Source organism: Parus major, chromosome 2 (genome assembly GCF_001522545.3).
Source record: "Parus major isolate Abel chromosome 2, Parus_major1.1, whole genome shotgun sequence".
NCBI lineage: Eukaryota > Metazoa > Chordata > Aves > Passeriformes > Paridae > Parus > Parus major.
The window spans coordinates 61,365,105-61,384,948 of NC_031769.1; the positions used below are offsets into that span (position 1 = coordinate 61,365,105).

Here is a 19,844-nt window from a genome sequence, read left to right on the forward strand (position 1 = left end):
GAAAAAAAAAAAAAAAAGGCAGGAAATCAATTGAAGGCCAGCATGGTGTGCTGCACAAAGATTCAAATAAGGAACTTGCAGTGCAACATGTTTGTGCACACATGCATAGAAAATCATATTTTGCTTTTGATCAATTGCACAGAGCAAAAATACGGGTTATGCAGAAGAGCAGCACAAAATAAACCTGCTATGGAAATGTAACTCAATCATGACCTCTGATTGCCAGCTTCTCCCATGTGCAGCATCGCTGACTCAGAGGCAGGAAGTGCTATTCTAGCTACCTGTTCCTACTCACTCTGTATTTACAGACCTCAAGTAAAATCACAACCTGCTCCGCACCCACTTCACCCCACCCTCATAGCCAAAGCCAGCTACAGATTGGCACGGAGTTGAACTTGTTGTCACGCTCCCTCCTCATGGTTTACATTTGCTCCGAGATGTTCTGGGTATTTCCTATCTCAGTTTCTGCTTTCCACTGTGGGTTGCCTCCCCATGGAACAAGTTATTATTACTCCAGTCTCTACCAACAACGCAAACAAAGCAGGTACAAGCTGACGCAACTCTGGAAAGTGCTGTACCAAACACTGATGCAACCCCCCGGAGAGATGCGATTACTCCCCCGGAGTGCGTGGGATGAGGATGCCCTGCTTGCTCTCATCTTGACTCCTGCTTTCGCCTTTGCCTGCCAGCACAAAACCTGGCACAGCTCTGTAACTCACGCCTTCCAGTCTGCGGCTTGGAAGAGCTCTGGTTGTGCCCCGTCACCAAATGTTCCCAGGTAAAAGCATTACTGACAAGCTGCTTTTCCTTCGTCACGCGTGGGGCTTCACGGTCAAACTGAAGTGTATTGCCTTGCTCTTGTTTTTAGCATCAGGGTTGTTTTGCCTCTCACCCATCAATCAAAGTAAAGCAATAAAACCTTCACCCTTGTAGCAAGAAGGACAACGCCCGAGCACTGACTGAAGGGACAAGAAGCAGATGATGGACCTGTGGCTTCCCTTCCCCATCCAAAGCATGGAATGAGGTGTCACGTAACATAATTTGAGTACTAATTGGCAAAACATGCATAATAATTTGCTTGAATGTGCACTGTGATGCTGATGTATTGTTTGCAAATTATTAACCAGCATTGACTTGCTGTCTTCAGTGTATGTGAGCTGTGCCTAAAAGCTTAATGCATTTATATCACTACAGTAACTACTACTGCTCACTGACACACTTTAGTATTTTTATTGCTTTTTCATAGCTGACATGATTCTGATGGTATGTAATTAAATATTTTACAAAGATAGGGTCTGATCTGAGAACCTTTATGCACATGAATAACCTCATTATATTCAGTGCCTCTACACATATACCCAAAGCAGTCAAGGCTGGGTTCCTACTGCTACAAAAATAATTTTTTCCCCTTCTGTATTCCTTTTCTAGGATTTTGATGGAATTAATAATGGGGGGGGGAATACCATTAAAACACCTTTCCCTTAAAACACATTTATTTTGTGCATTGAAACCTTCACCTAGTATTTAAAGTAACTACAAGAACACTGTTGTGGCAGTTATGCTTGGGCAGGGATAGAAAGCAGTAAGAGTTTTTGTTTTATCAGAGACTGAAAGACATAATGCTTTTTGGCTAGCTCATATCTCAGTGTGGTTTCTTGAGACTGATTAAGAGTTTGAAAGGGAGATTTTTTTTCAAGAATTCATGTGCTATAAAATGTGGTAGATTTCAGGTACAAGAGGCTTTGCACAAATGTTTTTTCTCTTTATATTATCTACAAAACATGTCACAATCATATGCTTCCTTCAAATTGATACACATGTGAAATGCTCATGCACCAGTATCTTACAGCCTGGGAATGTCCTGTTCCCCACTGACATATTTTCATGTTTACAGGGATGTTTTGTTTGGCTCCAGCAAGAAGCAAATCTGACCCAAAGCTAGACCTGGAGCTGAAGACCCTACTTTGCCATAAAACCAGCTTTTCAAGTTTGGATTCAGATCCTCAGCCTACAGGCAGACTTGTCCCAGCTGCACTGTCATCCTGGCACCTGGTGCAACACATTGCTACTCTTGCAGAATAGCCAAAACAGTCAGGCAGGAGGAAAAAGGCGAAGGTGGATCTCAGAATTTGAAGGCTTGGATTCATTTAAGAGACATAAATTAAATATTGCAGCCATAAGCAAAGCACAAGCAAAAAGAGAGTGCATCTGGACCTCTGTGAATCCCATGTAAAACGCAACCCTTAACACAACTTGGCAATACCTCTGCAGCTGAATTAAGGTATTTTTCTGGTTTTCCCACAGCAGGGAATGCAGGAGGTTCTGAACTCAGCCAGCAAGATTCTCTGGTCATTTTATGCACGCACCCTTACTTTACTACCTTGTGGACCCCTGAAAAAGCCTCTCTCCCATGTTTGAGCAGAAAGGAAACCAAGTACAAGTTTCTGAAAACAAACAGGCCCTTTAAATTAAGGTCTACAAAATTATTAGCCTTGTATGAAAGCCAATATCTTGCATAGTTACACCTATGTGTAACTATGTAATATATTGGCTAGTCACCCAATCTGTGTCTGGGAAGGATTAACCCTGACCACAGCCCAGCCCAGCCAGGACAAGGACAGCCAATCTAGCTTTTGGGGAGCTCTGCTGGAAAAGCAACTTTGAGCATCACTGAACTGCAAGCCATGCCAGGAGGTGAAACCTTTTTGGCACACAAACTGTGGGAGACCTTTGGTGTCTGGGCAGGAGTATAAAGACCTTTACTGGTCCTGTTCCCACAGCAGGGGTCACACCACAGGTGAATCTCATCACCAGTCCAACCTAAACTCCACTCATGGCAGCAATCACAAATGTGTTTTGAGACTCAAACAGAAAGTAAAAGAACAAAGCATTGCTTATAAATTATCTGATGCAGCAGTTCCAGCCTGCCAGCTGTAAGGTAAGGAAGTATTACCCTGCCCATCGGTTAAGCCCAGGAAGGGGATGCTCCTTTTAAAACTCATCACCCTAGAACATCTCCTCCTCCACCATCAACTGTTCTCCCAGGATTGGTTTAGAAAAACCAAGTCTACCACTCCCCTTCCAGCTTGCCCATCTCTATATTTTGGTCGGTGTGGGAAAACAAGGCTGTCAGACCTGCACCTCCTCTCCTTCCCTCCCTTCTGGATAGAGTGCAGGTTTGGTTTTCAAGTCTGCTTCTCTTGGACTAACGTGCTCTGCCAAGTTGCTGTCAGGGACAAAATCAAGAGTACTGAAATGGCAGGAAAAAGCTGATCCCACACGATACATGGGGGAAAGGCAACACACATCAAGGCCTCTGGAAAACAGACTCCTTTCTGGCTTTCCAGCTATGTGCACATTTATGAGGTTTGAATAAAATTCAGCTGAAGCATGCAGGCCAATGACTGCTTGCCCAAAATGAACTCAATTGCTGGACTTTTGTCCAGCAACTCTCAGGAAGAGTCACCTGATCCCTCTCTGCACTGCCTAGGTTAAGCCCTCTCAGCACCTGAAATGCCTCAAGTAGCATTAACCCTTCTGATGGCACTGCAATGCTGGATGAACTTTTCAAAAACATTTTAAAGCATGATAGAAACACACAGATCAAGACAATCCAGTGACCCCAGCACATGGATGGGTTGCAGCCCTTTGACTAGTCAGGAATAGCACTTAAGAGAAGCGGAAGCAGGCAGTTAATGAGACACAAGGTTTGTTTGCCCATGTGCACCTATGAACATGAACATATGGATTTCTTTATGTCTTGACCCCAGAGAAGGGGCATCAGACTTGAAAGCTGCCACCTGGTTTCTGTGATTATTTCTCCATTTAGGGATTAAACAACATCCAAATCCCTGTGCGTGTATTTTTCTGTGGCAAACAGGGAGCACAGACAGTTGCAAAGTAAGGAGTGGGGTATGAGAAAGAGGATTTCTAGAGACCCAGGGGAAAAGAAATAAAGGGATGAGTTTGGGCCTGCCAAACAGCTGGTTAAACTTCAGAGCTCAGTTTAAGACTGTTCTGAGGCTTGTCTACCCACAGCAGAAAAAGCACTTTCTCCTCTGCCTGCCTTTGTTTTTGCACAGTTCCCCCAACACCACAGGCCTTAAGCTGCTCCAGGCAGCAAGATCAAGACTTGTCTCTTCACCTGAGTGAAAATGTGTTTATAAACACAGGCTTTGGAGAGAGGTACAGGCGCCCGGTGGGACAAGTGCTCAAATGCTTTCAATATGTTACCATTCCTTTTCTTCAGCTGTTGCTGGCTACTCCCATCCCCCTGGGCCTGTACACACTGCTAACCCATTGCGGTGCAACCTGCGGTGGGGTTGTTGAGCCCATCTCGGCACGGCGCCAACCCACCACTGCCTTCACCTTGGCTGGGATCTTGAGAAGAGGCGGCAATACCTATTAATCATAAACCCTGTTGATTAAATCCATCTAGCTATTTCACTCAGCTACAAGCAGGGGCAAGGGCTGTCCTGCTAGCAGCTTTGTCCTGCTGTGCAGCTGCCTGGCCAGGCACACGAAGCCAAGGAAAGAACTGGGTCCTCATCTATGTTTGATTTGCTACTGGTCATGGGATTTCCACCTGCATGTCACCACAGTATAACACTGCCAAGTGTGAGATTTTTCAGGATGACAGGAGAAGCTAAAAACTTCCACCAAGGCCTGAACAAGCCTGTTAAAACCCTCACTGAACATAGGCAGGGGTGAGTAAGGAAGGGACCCTGTTCCTGTACTGCAGACACCCTGCTTCACGCCCTGGGAAGAGGGTATGTCAGGATCTCAAGCACAAGTCCAGAGCTGTTTAGAAAATGAAAACCAAAGCTCCCTTGAACATCTTTGTTTCTATTCTTAACCACAATTTCATTTGCATTGATGTTTCCTGACCAATTTTCTCCTCAAAATAATTGATGGGGAAAAGATCAAGAGATGTAATTAAAAGAGAAACAAACAGAAAACAAAGGGAAGAGGGTAAATGGGCATGTGACTTTGGGTCAGGGAAGGAAGAGGAGCAGGTGGTGGAACTGATGAGGGAGATTTAATGAACTGCAATTGACTTCAAATAACAAAGGAGGAGGAACCTAATCCTACCATTGGTTCTGTACACATATAGACTTATCATAACAAATGGTAATCAATCCATCAGACTTAAATTAAAGATAAGGTGGGCAGGAAGGAAGGGATGGAATTTATTCTCTCCTTCCCATCCCTCCCCCCACAAAACTAAATCTGTTTGCATGTGTCCATGTCTTTGTTGTCAGAATTAGTGTCTGTTATCTCTCCATTCTCAATGAAAGCAGCCACCTTCCCATTCTTCACTATGCCACTGTGGACAAGCCCCTTTAGAACCTTCCCCAGGAATTCAGGCTCCTGGTTACCCTGATTCTGCAATGTATTTCACTTGACACTGATCAAGGCTCAGCAGCATCAGAAATATGCTTCTAGGACTCTGCGTGTAAACGCTTGCTGAGCTTTAATCAAATGCACATCACAGAAAGTCCTGCGTGACAGAAAACAGAACCACCAGTCCTCAGACCTGCCAAGAAGAGCCTCATCTGCAATACAAGCATTTTTCCTCTTTTGTATCATTTTGGCCCTCTCTTTCTCATTCTAGTACAAGCTGCAGAAATATTCTGGGGTTTATAGGTTATCTCCTTGTTTCAAGCTGAAGGCAAGTTCACTAGGCTTTCTAAATATATACCCAGGTTTTATGAATCCTCATTAAGTTTTCTGGGATAAAGTTCCTATTTTAAGGTCTGGATCATCCAGAGAGCTGCATAGTTGGACAACCCTTTCCCACACATTCATGCAAACATGTCTTTGCACATGGGGTTTTTTGCAGGATTTGCCCTGCATTTGGCCTGGCAGGAAGTTTCTCCTAAATAAAATGCTTTTAATGTTGTGTCTCCATGGTCAGCAACTGGCACTTGTTTATCCTTGAGCCATAGCAGCAAATGCATGAGCAATTCATGAAGATCACCATTGATACATGTTTAAAAGGGTGAAAGTCTGTAATTTACAGAGTAATATCAGAAGCTAGGAAAAATAATTTTCTGTTCCTGTCATAACCTTCCTATGTAATTTCCTAGCATGTATCCTACTTCAGTATATTCCAGTTATTCCAGAAGGACACTGCCAGTTGAGCTGGGAGGTGGCAGGGAGGAGGTGCTCAGACATGCAGAGTGAGATTTATATTAAGCTGCAGTTTGGGACAAGGGCTGGATGCCCAGGAAAGTCTGGAGCTGGTGGAAGGAAGATGTGGAGCACTTCATTTCCAAAGGCATTTCCACCACAGCTACTATTTGAACAAAGCTTTCGTCAACTCAAAAAATTCAAGGAAAGGACAGAGCAGGTACAGATGGACAAGCACTCAATGTTGAGCCCTGACACATCAAATCAGGAAAGGGGGAAGAGGCAAGAAAACATAAATTTGTGAAACAAATAGCCACCAAAGTTAAATTCTTCTCCCAATTTACAGCTCTGCAAGAGGAGCAGGAGGGACACAACCCAAGCAACACTTTAACTGCGATCTTTCCCATTTCCCTACTGACTCACGTCCTCTTAACCCACACATTGATGCCCTGACATTCTAGCTTCACAGCACCTCAGGAGCCCCCAACAGAAGCACCACTGGTGTTTCCAAAGCAGACAGGAGCATCCCTCACCCACTTCATGGCAGCAAGCATTCAGCCCTCTCAGTGGGGACCTCCCAGCCTGAGCAGTCCCCCGTGCTGAGCTATTCCTATCCGGCCATCAGGAGAGGGACTCGGCCTGTCGGGTGGGAGTCGTGGGAATTTGGGATACTGAAGGCACACACCAAGGAAGCACAAACATTCAGCACAACACCACAGTTATGTCTGGACGATCCTTTGTGGGGTTGTCCATCGTTGTTTTTGTTATCTCAGACCTGGGGACAGGGAACACCAGTGACAGAGAACACTGCCATCTTCACAGAATCAGTTGGAAGGGACCCATAAGGATCATTGAGCCAAACTCCCATCCCCAAGGGTCACACCATGTGCCTGAGAACATTGTCCAAATGCTCCTTTAACTCTATGAGGCATCTTGTCTTTGTGTTGGGAATAACCAGAGTGCGTTGCTGCCAAGCAGCAGGATCATCTGCCATCTTGTTTTTGTTTTGGTGGCCACAGGGGACTGAGTTGAACACCTTTTATGTGTAAATCACCTTCTCTTTTTGTGTACTTCTGTTACTAATGCTATTGCTGTGTGTTTCTTATTCTGCTGTTGCTTGCTTTCAGTAAATTCTTACCTCAACCTATAGTCTGCCTTTGTCCCTCCCTCAGCGGAGAGAGGCAGGAGGAAAGGGGCAGTGACTTATTTGGGGTTTACTTCCCAGCTGTTTTTTTTAAACCACCACACGTGTCCTAAATGACACTGCACCTGGAGCATGGATTTGGGTGTGTTTGGGGCTTTTCAGGTACCATGTGTGCTGTCAGAGAGCTGACATGTTATGGCACACCCCATAACCCCCTTCAGCAGGGCATGACTGCCAGAGGGCTGCCTGCCCTGCACTGCAGCCTGCCACGTTCTGATCTCATCTTGCCTCCACCAAAGGGGATGGATCACCTCAGCCCACTGAAGTGTCACCACAGAGCATCCCAAGAAGTATCACTTACCACCACAGGCTCTTAAGAAGACAGACATTTTCCAACAAGAGCATAGCCCAGCATCACTCCCCTGCTCCCACAGGAATAAACACCAGGGTTCCTGGGAGAGCCATCAGACATGTCCCCACAAACACATTAGTAAGTCACCACCTCACCACCCTCTGCTTTCTTCTGTTGGCAACTACAACTTTACTCAGACTTTTTGCTAAAGGGCTTCTTCTCTTGCTTATTGTTCAATGGGAGCCTGAAGCAAAGAGTGTCAATTGCAAAGGAGGAGGGAGGAGGTCAAAGGGAAGCTTGGTGGTACACAATTCCCCTCTCAGTCTGGCAGTTTTGGGATCTCTCTCGTCTTCTTTTCACCTACGAAAACCTGGCTGCTGGCCACAGCATAATATAGCAACGGGGGAAAAAGAGGAAGAAGGCTTAACTTCTATTTATTTTAGTGCGATCATTAGGATTATGTCAGGGGGAAAAAGCATTAATACATAATCTTTTCCCTGTGCTATACAACACTGGCTGCTTTTAATTTAGAATTAAATTGAAACACTCACTCAGAACAGCTTTGAACAGCAGCCAAGGCCTTCTCTCGCATTGTGTGAGCAGCTGGGTAGCCTTTCCACTCTCTTTTTTTTGGTCCATGGTGCCCTTTTTTGAGACCTTTGCTGAGGGTTGGTCACTGAAGATATTTGTCACCCTTTCTCAAGTACCAATGGTTCCCCTGGCTTGGAGCTGGCACACCAGCCACAGGCAGAGAGGGAGGCCCAAAGCATGTGAGTGAAGCCCCCAGGAGACCAAACTTCAGCAAATAAAGTCGCACAGCTACAAGTATTTCACAAATTAAAGCAAGAAGGGACATATCAAAAAGCACACCGAAAAGCACATTTTTAAAGAATGCTAAAGAGCAGTGATTTTTTTTTTTTTTCTCGACGGCACACATTGTTTTTTATGCTTTGTCACACACGATGGGGCAAGTTCACACAAGGAGGTTTGGAGGTATAAACAGGATAGACAAGGCTGGGTGGGGTAAAGCCAAATTTAGTTAAGTGAACTGGTCATCCCGTTTTGTTCATACAATAAGCCTGCTCCAGAGGGTTCTCACCAAGCTGATGAGAAATGTGCCCTGGTTCATTCCCTGTTCATTTTAATCTATATAAATACTAGGGTTTTTTTCAGGCTAAAGAATCCAGTGCAGACTCAAGCGCTTTCCTTAATTATTGGTATTCACAGAAAGAAAAAGTTTAAAGGAGGGGGAGGAAAGAGATTGCCACCCTTTCAGTGCTGCTGTGAAGGGAGCTCTGCTTATCACAACAGGTGCAAAGGCCACTCACAAAAACAGAAGCAGTTCAACACTGAAAGGCTAAGAAATTACTTATTCTCTTTGTCAGCTGCTCATACAAGCAGGGTAAAGGCTACTTGTAAGGAAAGAAAGAGGGTAAAAAGAAGGGTTAATGTTTGTGAAAGAAAGAAAGAAAGAGAGAAAGGAAGAAAGAAAAAAATATGAAGTACACAAGCCTGCAGGTTTGCAGGAGACTCTGAAAGATATATTGACGTTAAAAAATATAGATTAAAAAAAAAAAAAAAAAAAAGCAGAAACAAAACTACAAGCCCTGATAGAGCAGGAATGAGCAGCACCAGCAGGCTGGGGACTGGGGGAAATTTTAACAGTCTACCACTCCAGCTGAATGGTTAGTGGAACAATGCCGGCTGAAAGCACAGCATTCTTGCCCTTGCGCCCCCGCAGAAAGGGGCTGTGCAGGTCTTTCTGATGGCTCTCTCTAATTACACGTTCTTGTGTATGGCAATTCATGGCCAGTTCTGAGAACGTCCTCATTCCTTGTCAGAAGGGTGGTTTGTATACCACACCTAGAGAGTCAACATATTGGGGAAAGGTTATGTTAAAAAAGAAAGAAAGAAAGCTCCTCTGATGAGAAGCCCATAGTTTTCAGGGTTACTGTTATCCCTTGGGTTCTTAACTGGGTTTTATTTCTTCCACACTTTCAAAATAAAGCATCAGATGCAAAGGAAACTATAATTTCATTTTGTAACACCCCTCCATTAATCCCTAGATCTCTCTCAAGTGCTGCATAAATTTCATCCTCCCTTCCTGGAGCTCACAGAGGTTGTTTAACACCTGGTGCATCTTATTTTCCAAGACGGATGGTTGTGTTTATTTTAACCTGGCCTGGGATAATGTGCAAACCAGCCATGACTGTTAGATGCTGAGTGTTCCCAGAACCAGATGGTCAAACCTTCCTCTTTTAAGACAACTGACTCAAAACCATAAAAGAAAACACCAAAAATGAAAACAATCCTCAACGACAACATCAAAAAACACCCTGTGGTGGGGAATAAAATATTTCAATGTTGGCACTGTGAGACAGAAAGAAACTCAGAGGGAAGGGAGTGTTTGATTTCCAAATCCTGAAAGTTAAGTGTGCAAAAAAAGAGAACTCGCTCATCAGGAATTTTCCACCAGTGGCAGGTAACAGGAGGAATTCCCCAGCTTAAATATGACAGATGTTCATACCTCTGCTACCCAGAAGCAATAAAAACCCCCTGTGGCTATTCTGACTGCCCTGCTAAATGAACGGCAAGAGAAGAGTTCTAATAAAGCACAGCAATGTGAGCTGCCACTGCCTGCACCTGCAGGTTCTCTGGTACCCAATTCTGGCTTCACAATTTACAGTGGAATGCAGAGCACTTCATTTTAGCATCATGAGTAGTCTCTTGCCCTCCTTGTGGTTCTTCTCTCCTTCCCAAGCCTCTTCCATTCACAACTAGTCCTAATTTAATTGGGCTCTAAGCCACTGAAGCGGCACTGCTAGCACACACTGCACCTTTTGCACAATCAAACTTGCCTATGGCAGGTTTGAGGCAGTGCAGGGTTTCTGTTCATAAAGCTGCTCCAGCCTAACTCAGCTGAGAAATTCTACACTGGAAGTTAAATCAGTCCAACACCAGGTTTCAAGCAATCCTGTTCATGTAGAGCCGACAGGTTTGTTCTGGTTTAACAGAACCAATTCCTCCCCTCCTTGACTGGAAAAAAAGAAAAAAAAAAATCAAAGTACATTTTCACACTGCTGTAACTAAAATGAAAAAGAATTTTTTTAAAAAAATCCACATCTGGTTATGGGAAGAAACAAATACGGTGACAAGATGCCACAAAATAGCTTGTGAAACTCACACTCAAAGGTGTAAATGTAAAACACAAAGAATCACAGGACATTAAGGAATTAGAAGGGACTTTAAAGATCATCTAGTCATGGGCAGGGACACCTCCCACTAGACCAGGATGCTTAAGGCCTTATCCAACCTGGTGCTGAACACTGCCAGGGGTGGGGCATTCACAACCTCCCTGGGCAACATGTGCCAGTGCCTCACCATCCTCACAGTAAGGAATTTCTAATCTCTAACCTAAATTTCCCGTCTGTCAATTGGAACCCATTAGTCCTTATCCTATCACTACAGTTTCTGACAAAGAGTCTGTCTTTGGCTTCCCTGCAGACCCACTTCAAATACTGGAAGGTTCTTATGGAGTCTCCACAAAACCTTCTCTTGTCCAGGCTGCACAGCCCCAGCATTCTCAGCCTCTCTCTGTAGGGCCATAGCTGGCATGCAGGCTCTCATCCTGGTTAGACAAGAGATAGCTTTTCCTTCTTCCACTGTGTCTCTTCTCCCCAGAGGAAAACAGACACACAAACTGCCTAAAGACCCTGAAAAACCAATCATTTCTTGTTAACCATCATAACAAACAGAGAGCTATGCAACAGTAAGAATTGCCTGTATGCTTTTCACCAACTACTTTTCCTTAACTTTACTACTAATATTCTGTAAGTGCATGATCCTTACATGAAAAGACTTTGTGTATATTTCAAGAAAGAGAGAAAGCCCATTTCAAGCATTACAAAGACAGGAGGGGCTTCAGCCTTTTTCAGAGTTTCTCATGCAATTTTCTACAGTTCTTAAAAATGTAAAGTCACAGTTAAAGGATATGTGCTCTGTAAAATGATAGAATAATTTAGGCTGGAAAAGACTTCAAAGATCAAATCCAACCATTAACCCAAAACTGCTAAGTCTACTGTTAAACCACATCTTTAAGAATCACATCAACATGTCTTTTAAATTTCTCCAGGGATGGTGGCTCCACAACATCTCTGGGCAGCCTGTTCTTCCACTCCTGTGTCTATTGCAAATTTAATCTAAATTTAGGACTAGATTTAACAGAAAAGATCACTTACAAGGCTGTTTGTACTTGAGCTAAAATCAGGTTTTGAGTAAGTTAAACTGCAAAGACTAAATGCGCAGCCAAGGCCTCAATGCCTTATGGCACTAGGTTGTAGGAGACTTTCCAGTCACATCAAAGAGTCTTGTGTAAGGCTGCTAAGACTCACTGCTGCTCACAGTTATGGGGCACCACAGGTAGAAATCCTGAGTTCTGCACTTCCTTCTGCAAGTAAGCATTCATAGATGGTCACAGCAGAAATCATTTCATACCATCATGACATATCTCAAGATGCATTGTCATTTAAAAACAAGTTCCCCCCGTGCACGTCAGAAGAATAATGCCACACAAAAAATTTAGTAGACCATGCTGCTGAAGATGTAATGTCTGCTCTGGACTGAGGATGTTCTTGAGGTTGGCAAATTCCCCTGGCCAACAGGACTATAAGATTCTTGCCACCTCTAGACACTGGCACAACATAGATGTTTAATGCCATGTGCCTGGTGCACACAGCACTCATTCAGCAATGTCCCATATGCCAAAAAACATTTTCTGTGCTAATTCACAATGACGGCTGTTAATCCGCCATCCTTTACAAACCCCAGCAAAATCCACTTAGCTTGGAGTCAGGCATATTTCAGAAAGTATTTGTCCTCTCTGCATTGGGATTGAGAGAGACATACAAGGGAAGGGGTGACCAAAAGACTGGAAGTCTAGTAGGGCTTGAGTAAAACCTCAGAAATCCTGTAAGGACGTGAAAGAAGCCACAAGCTTCTAAGGAGAGCAACTGGTAATTAAAACCTTGATACAGCAAGTCATTTGAGTTTATTTAAATAGGTACTTGAAGATAAACGCAAAGCATTTTGCTCAAACATTTTGAGGAATATGATCCTTAAGGAAGATTAACAAGTCTTTAATAACACTTGTGTTATGAAATGTCATTATAATCAAGCAGTAAATCAATAGTACAGTAGCACATGCTGCAGATCACAAGGGCTGTGCTTTGTGGAACAAAAGAGAGGGCAACCTCTTTATCTCCTATGACAGTGACACATGTTATATATACTTACACCTTTCAAACAGTGACATTTTTGGTTCCTCTAGTCACCCATGAGGCCATCTGTCTACAGGGGAAGGGGTAGCAATTTTTTGCTTTGAATTGCACAACCTTCCAAGCAGGTTAAATGCAGGACTCATCTCTGCTAAAGGCTGCCTACACCAGTGCACTCTCTTGCTTCACATTCCAGCTCCCCTGGCAGCAGCTAAGAGCGGTCAGACCTGGCTCAAGGCTGCTTGGAGTGAGTGCTCAGGGGCAGATGAGTCACAGATGCTCCCCTAGCTCAGGGCTGCAAGGGGCCAGCTGTGCCCATGTCAAAGTGACAGAGGGAGGATGCCCAGCCAGGGCCAGTGGAGGGGGGGGTGAGGGCAGAAAGACAGGAGCAGAGATTTAGCCTAAACCGGAGCTGTCAGAGCTACATCCTGGTGAGTGAGATAATACATGCATTTCCCCTGCCTGGCCCAGACTGAATTAGCACATCTGGGGCCCACATTTACTGCTGCTTTGGAGCACCTCTGCCATTAACACTAAAAACACATCCTGGAGGACATCAGGGCTTGAGATGAAGGAGGTGAGAGGGGAAATAAGACACCTTGCCTCCCCCTTCACCTTGTTCCTCCCTCCTCCCACATGGCTCCGAAACACTTTGCAACTTGAATGCTGTCAGTCTCCGTATGGAAGAAATGTATTTATAGAAACCCCACTGCTGTGGCTCAATACTTTTATGGGACCAGATGTCAAAGGGCATGAAGTTGATAAAATAAAGCACAGATCAATAAAAAGGGTAAAAATTATCTGCTGCCAGCAGTGAGAATTATTGCTTCTTCAACTTCTATGGAGCAGTGCCAGTTTACCTCAGTGAGAAGTGGGGTTGGCAAACAGGTACAGACATGAATAATTAGGCTGTGTAAGCTGTTCAACCAAGAAGACATCTGCCCTTCATAGGAGAGATATTTCCAGAAAGGGTTACTGCCTTCTCCTTTGAAATACCACGTGGCAGCTGCAGATGACATCATATTTTCTGCCATACTGTTTTATATCAACACATACAAAGCATCCAGGGAAGACTAAGCACTGCTTGAGACTGTAATTGGAGCAATGGTCAACATTATCACAATAAATGACATCATCTAGAGATTTCTTGATCTTATGGTTGTGTTTAAAAATAGGGATATCTTCAAAATATCAGGGTATACGCAGACAGAGAAAAAGCACCAAGGGCTCAGACACCTTTCTGGTAATCAGCCCACAAGAAACACATAGATCTTAGGTACACATGTGAAACCACTTGCTTTCAACTAAAGCCAGCAGCTCAGGAAGATGCCAGGGTATGTAACCAAAGGATCCATAGAACTATATTTTGGCACTATGCAGCAGGGCCGAGGAGAAGTAGGTTAATTAAAATTTGTGTGTCATTTCCATTTCCTCTGCATGTCTACAAGAATGTTTATTCTCACCATCTGAAAGAGATTCTCACCATCTGAAAGAGATATTAATTGCTGCTCTTGGTTTGTGAGAATAAACACTACAAGAGATCAAGTTCCCTAGTGAAGCCTTCTCAGTTTTGCTTTTGAACCCCAATGCAACAACTTGAAAGGGCTGCTTTTATCTTTACAGCAATTGGCTTAGGATGGAAGCATCCAGTTAAGTCCATCACCAGTTATCCACCAAAATTTTGTTGACAAAGACCATATCCGCGTTTGCTGCCGTTTTCTATCAGTGACAATGTAGTAAGAAGATTTTGTCCATCTATTTATTTATTTATATTTGTCCATCTATAGGCTATTTGCTTCAAATAATCCCCTTTCTTCAGTGCTTGTGCCAGCACTGTGGTAGTTGAAGTGATCAGAAGCAGGTAGGATCCCAAAACAGTCTTGCATACAACCTGGAGAGACACAGTTAGGAGAGAATGCCTATCTTATCAATATTTCAGTGTTGATACAGCATCAATGCTGATGTGAGGCCTAACAGACTGTGCTGCTGCACAGCTCACGGTGCATCTTGGGGGATCACTTATCCCCTGCCAGGCTAACACCTTGTAGTAGCAGAGAGCACACAGTTTGCTGACGATTTCTACCCACATGCCAGAGATCACTGGGTGGTGCAGTCAGTGCCAGCCCAAAGCTAGTATAGTACCCATGAGTGGTTTGATGTCAGTGTCTGTAGATGTCTTTTTTAAGTCCTGGGTGCTTAGACTTGTAGAGCCTGACATTATCTATGATGTGGATGTTTCCCCTTTGCCAACATCTCTTCTTCCCAGGCCTTCAAAGCAACTACAGCAAAAAACAATAATGTGTTTCAGCTGGATGGGCAATGTCAGTCCCTCTAACTCTGGGAGAGCTCTGGGAACATGAGGCAAACAGAACTGGATAAAATACAAAACAAGGTGCAACCTGTCTATTGTCAGACCTCAATCCACCTTACAATGATGCTGAAGTTCATTGGAGTCTGGATGGAAATAGTAGGGCTGGGGTGTGGGATAATATACCCACAGATATCACTGATCTTGGCAGAGGGCTGATCTGCAGCCCTGTGATGTGCTACTGAAACAAATACCATAGGAAAAATTAGTGTCCATGACAAAGTGAGATGCTGTAGGGAAATACAGTTCTTGTAGGTTTTAACCAGCACAAGGAAGTACTATGTGTGTCCTAATGAACGATCCAGTTGACAGCACCAGAGAGACTATATACAACAGGCCAAAAAGTTAGGTTACACTATTCATAGACCATTGTATTTCACAGAGATTAAACAAAGAACACCCATATTACAGATCATGTAGCAGCAGGTGATGAAGGAGACTAGATTTCAGCAACAGAAAGAGGGTTAGACAAAAGAAAATGGACTATGCTGCTCATGCAGGAGAGTAAAGAAGTGCCAGCAAGTGTGCATCTTAGACAGGTCATTCAGCTCCTGGAAGAGTTTTGGCAGGGCTGTAGATCAGGCTTACATTATTTTCAAAAATGAAACATCACTACAAACAGTTGGAAGAAGTGCATGAAAAATAAACAAAATATATTTTTAAAATTCCACTGACACTTGCTTATGAATGTAAAAATTCAAAAGTTGGTAGTGCAGTACCTGTTAGCCATTTGAGTTACATGTGGTGTGGATGAAATGGATTTCAACTAAGCATAAGGAAGAGGAATTACTGTGGTATACTTTCAGCCAAAATTACTAGAAAAGAAACAGAGACTATAAATAATGAATTTCTAAGGAGAGACAGTGTGAGATTACTTCTCAGTTAATGGCATTTCTTTTGTCTTTCAACCTGAACATTCACCTGAACACTTTAGTTCTCAAGAGATCTAGAGAGATGCAAAAAACCTACCTCTCTTGCAGTATCTGTTTACAAAAGCTGTACCTGCTGCAGAGGCATCACAACAAAACAAATTTGGCTTCAGTGCTAATTTGCTCACAATAAGTGTCACTTGAGACAAAAGCTAGCTAGACCTGGAGTAATAGATGGCAATCTCCATAAACGTATCCAAACTAAATACTTCAGCAACACTGAAAGGCTGTGAAAACTGATGAGAAAACACAGAAGTTCGAGTATCATCTCTGGGGCATTTCTGGGTGAGTCAAGGTGTATTCAGGAGCTTCTCCACATTCTTTGGGGTACCTAGACTACATTTATTTTATGCACAGCCCAAATGTCAAATTGCCACTTTACAAGTTACCCCTATTTTCTTGCATATATTGCCTTTCTACTTATTCAAAAATAAGCATGTTAGGCTGACTGATGGGGTGGGGAAACAGTACTTTGTACCCACACCTCTGACCCACAAGAAATGAACAAAATTTTTGCCACTGACTTAGAGAGAGTGGGAAGACACTGAGAAATAAAGACATTCATTATATTTGGGCACATGTACCTTTGTTACACCAGCAGCATAAATTGTTTGCAAGTCTCCTGGGTCTATTTCTAATACAAACACATATGCCAGCACCATCGAGTGCAACAATGACAATTAAAAAACCCTAATAAATCCTTAGGCTTTTGAGTAAAAGACAGCACATCAGTGATTTACTAATTAATGCATGGACCCCCTTGTGAAATGCTAGGGTGTCTCAAGAAACTCATCATGTATGCTTCAGTTTTCCCCAAAAAGTTTTGGCTATATGATACGTTAAGAATGCATAACACATTTATCCCTACACCTTGCAACAGTGCAACTGCCATTATTGGCATCACAGTAATCGGATTCCAAATCCTATCCATCACTTTTGAAATGTCACTCTAATACCAGCACAACAGCTCCAATGCACAGCCTCCCCTGGAGATACTCTAGCCCTTATACAAACAAGTGTTTTGAAAACCCACTTCTGAAAATTCCACTTCACCTCAAGGCAAACTGGTGTTTATTTATTATTATCTTTAGGGTATTACACATAGTCATACTTTTTCTTTTTTTTTTTTTAACCATGACACCTTTGTCCCATAGAAATGATCATGCTCAGAGTTATCCCAGTCCACAGAAAGGGTGGTGGCCACCTTGAAGCCAAAAGAGACAGGGCTTTCCAGAGTCCCTTCTCCTAAAATTCCTGATTGATGAGCACAGTTACTTACATGACTGCAAGGCATGCTGCAGCTAAACATATTTTCCCTCTTGACCAGTGAAACACCTGGGCTTGCCCCTCAGGTATCTGTAGACACCAATCCTACACCCATCAGAGCAGTATTGTATGCATGGCAAAACTCCAACAAAGAGCACCAGGAGCAAGGTTAAATATCAGTCAGGGAGGTGCAACACCAAATAAAAGGTGAGATCCATTGGGAGGAGAAAGATTACAGCAGTGCAGGATCCTGGGGTGCTCCTGTTACACACACATCCTGAGAGCTCGTCTGTGCTTTTGGTTTTAATTAGCATTTGTTAACATATGGAGATATTTACCCAGAAGGAAGGTCGGTGGAGCGGTTAGCAGAAACAGCCTCTCTCCCTTTCCCCCATCCCCTTCCCACTGGGGCACGGGGGCCAGCGCTCCAGCTGGTATAAATCTGTGGTACTCTGCTGATTTACACCAGCTGAGCATCTGGCATCAAGACATTTCCGATTGTTTATAAAAAGAAGAGCAATGTAGTGTGCTACTTATAAATCTCTCTCCTGAGCCAAGGTTGTGGTCCTCACCTGTGTCCTGCTTGGCCATGTTGCCCCAACCCATCACACCAACACAGCCAGGCCCACTCCTGGCCACAGTCACCTGGAGAAAACAGGTACAGGATCCTATCACACATCAAATCTGTACAAAATTGAGGTAAGACAGAAGAGGTAAAAAATCCCTGCTCCTTCCCCCAGCCACTCAGGGAGGATTAGTTAGCCAGTGTTTATAAATTGCCCTGAAGGGGTCAAGTGCAGGAGTGATTGGTGTCAGCTTCTCAGCACTATGTTAACCAAGGGTTACTTTTAATTTCTCTTAACAACTGAACAAATGGGAGCAGGTGTCCAATCTTCAGCTTGCAAGGGCAAGGCTTGGCCCTGTGCTGCCATCCCCTATGATGCAGGAGGCATCACCTGGTTCTAGACAGGTCCTGGCAAGAGGCAGCACAGAAAGAACTGTGCAAAGAACACCCACCTCCAGCTCAGCCCCACTGTACCCCACCTCAGTGCTTGCTCAGCTTTCTGGCCCCTTACTTAATGCAGGGAGATGTTTTTTCCCCTGAGCCTGGTGTGTGCAAGGGAAGAAGCATTCGGGCTTGCTCTCCCCAGTTCTCACCACCTCCCATGGATCAAGCCACAGCCATTTCAGTTCCATTCATACCTGCAGTTCTTGTCAGCAGTTTCCCCAGGTACAAGCGGCAGAAAGGTGGGCCATCCCCTTTGCCTTTGCACCAATGTTGTTCCCAATCTTTGCCTTGTTTTATTGAAGAAAATGTTATTCCCTTTATAGCAGCTAAGAAATGTTCTTCAAAATTGTCCAGTACTCACATCTTCAGGCTAATTTGGCTTCTAAATTGACTTGAATTCCTTTTCTTGTCTGTCCTTTATAAGGAAAATCTGAAATTTATACTATACATATTTAATTTATATTTAAAACTGCATTAGTTTCAAATATAGTTTCAGTGAGAAGGAAATTAAAATAAAATTTGATATCACAGAAATATTTTTTCATTGTGGAAATATTTTGCTGATCCACCTGCACTCTTGCAACAAAAATTACTTAAGCTGGGATAACATAAGATCACCCATGTGGCAGCAACCTCTGCCTCTGGAGACAAAAGAAGAGGAATTGTCTTAGGTGATAGCAATGAAAGAACAACAATTTACTTGGCCACAGCAGAAATGGTCAGTCTGCTCTGTGCCACAACTGACCATGGGGGCAGGAGACAGCTCCTGTCACAGTGGGTGGCAGATCTTGCCATGGGTAAATCTGGGAAAGAATGAGAACCTAACATACAGCCACCCCATCTTCTCCAAGGCCACCAGAGCAATTTTGTGCAGCTCTCCTGTGGACAGGAAGCCAAGATATCACCTTCCGCCTGGATCCCACGATACTGGGGCAGCTACACTGCCAAGGGTGGCATCATTTGGTGATGCTCACCACATCACTTTATCAGTCTTGCTTCCTCAGAGAGGCAGCAAGGTATTTGGCTTTAAAGCACATGAGAGTGCAGCCACAGCCCTGTGTCTCCTGATGTCCTTGGGAGTTTTGCTGCTGGCTTTAACAACCAGGCAGTGTGGGGAGGGGGGGGGGGGGTCACCGTGTGGGGCTTGAGCAGCCCCTCTGGAATCACAGCCCTAGACTGCAATTAGTGCTGATTTATTCTGGGTGACTACAGTTCAACACAGACCAGTACTGGTCTGGCTGCCACAATTCATCCTTGAGATTTGCCAGTAAAGGCAGCAATTCTTTTGATCTTCCTAACAGAGAAAATTGGAGAGCATACAATGAGCCTCTCTTTCTTCCCCATTGCTATTTGGATATGACTGCAAGTAGT

General features: G+C 43.8%; 1 long non-coding RNA gene across 1 annotated transcript; it reads left to right on the top strand.

Annotated features, from left to right (window-relative positions):
• Nucleotides 1-238: 238 nt before the first annotated feature.
• On the top strand, nucleotides 239-3,450 carry LOC109022491. Its single transcript, XR_002001409.1, has 2 exons — nucleotides 239-778; nucleotides 1,895-3,450. It is a non-coding gene; the product is annotated as an uncharacterized LOC109022491 (long non-coding RNA).
• Nucleotides 3,451-19,844: the final 16,394 nt, after the last annotated feature.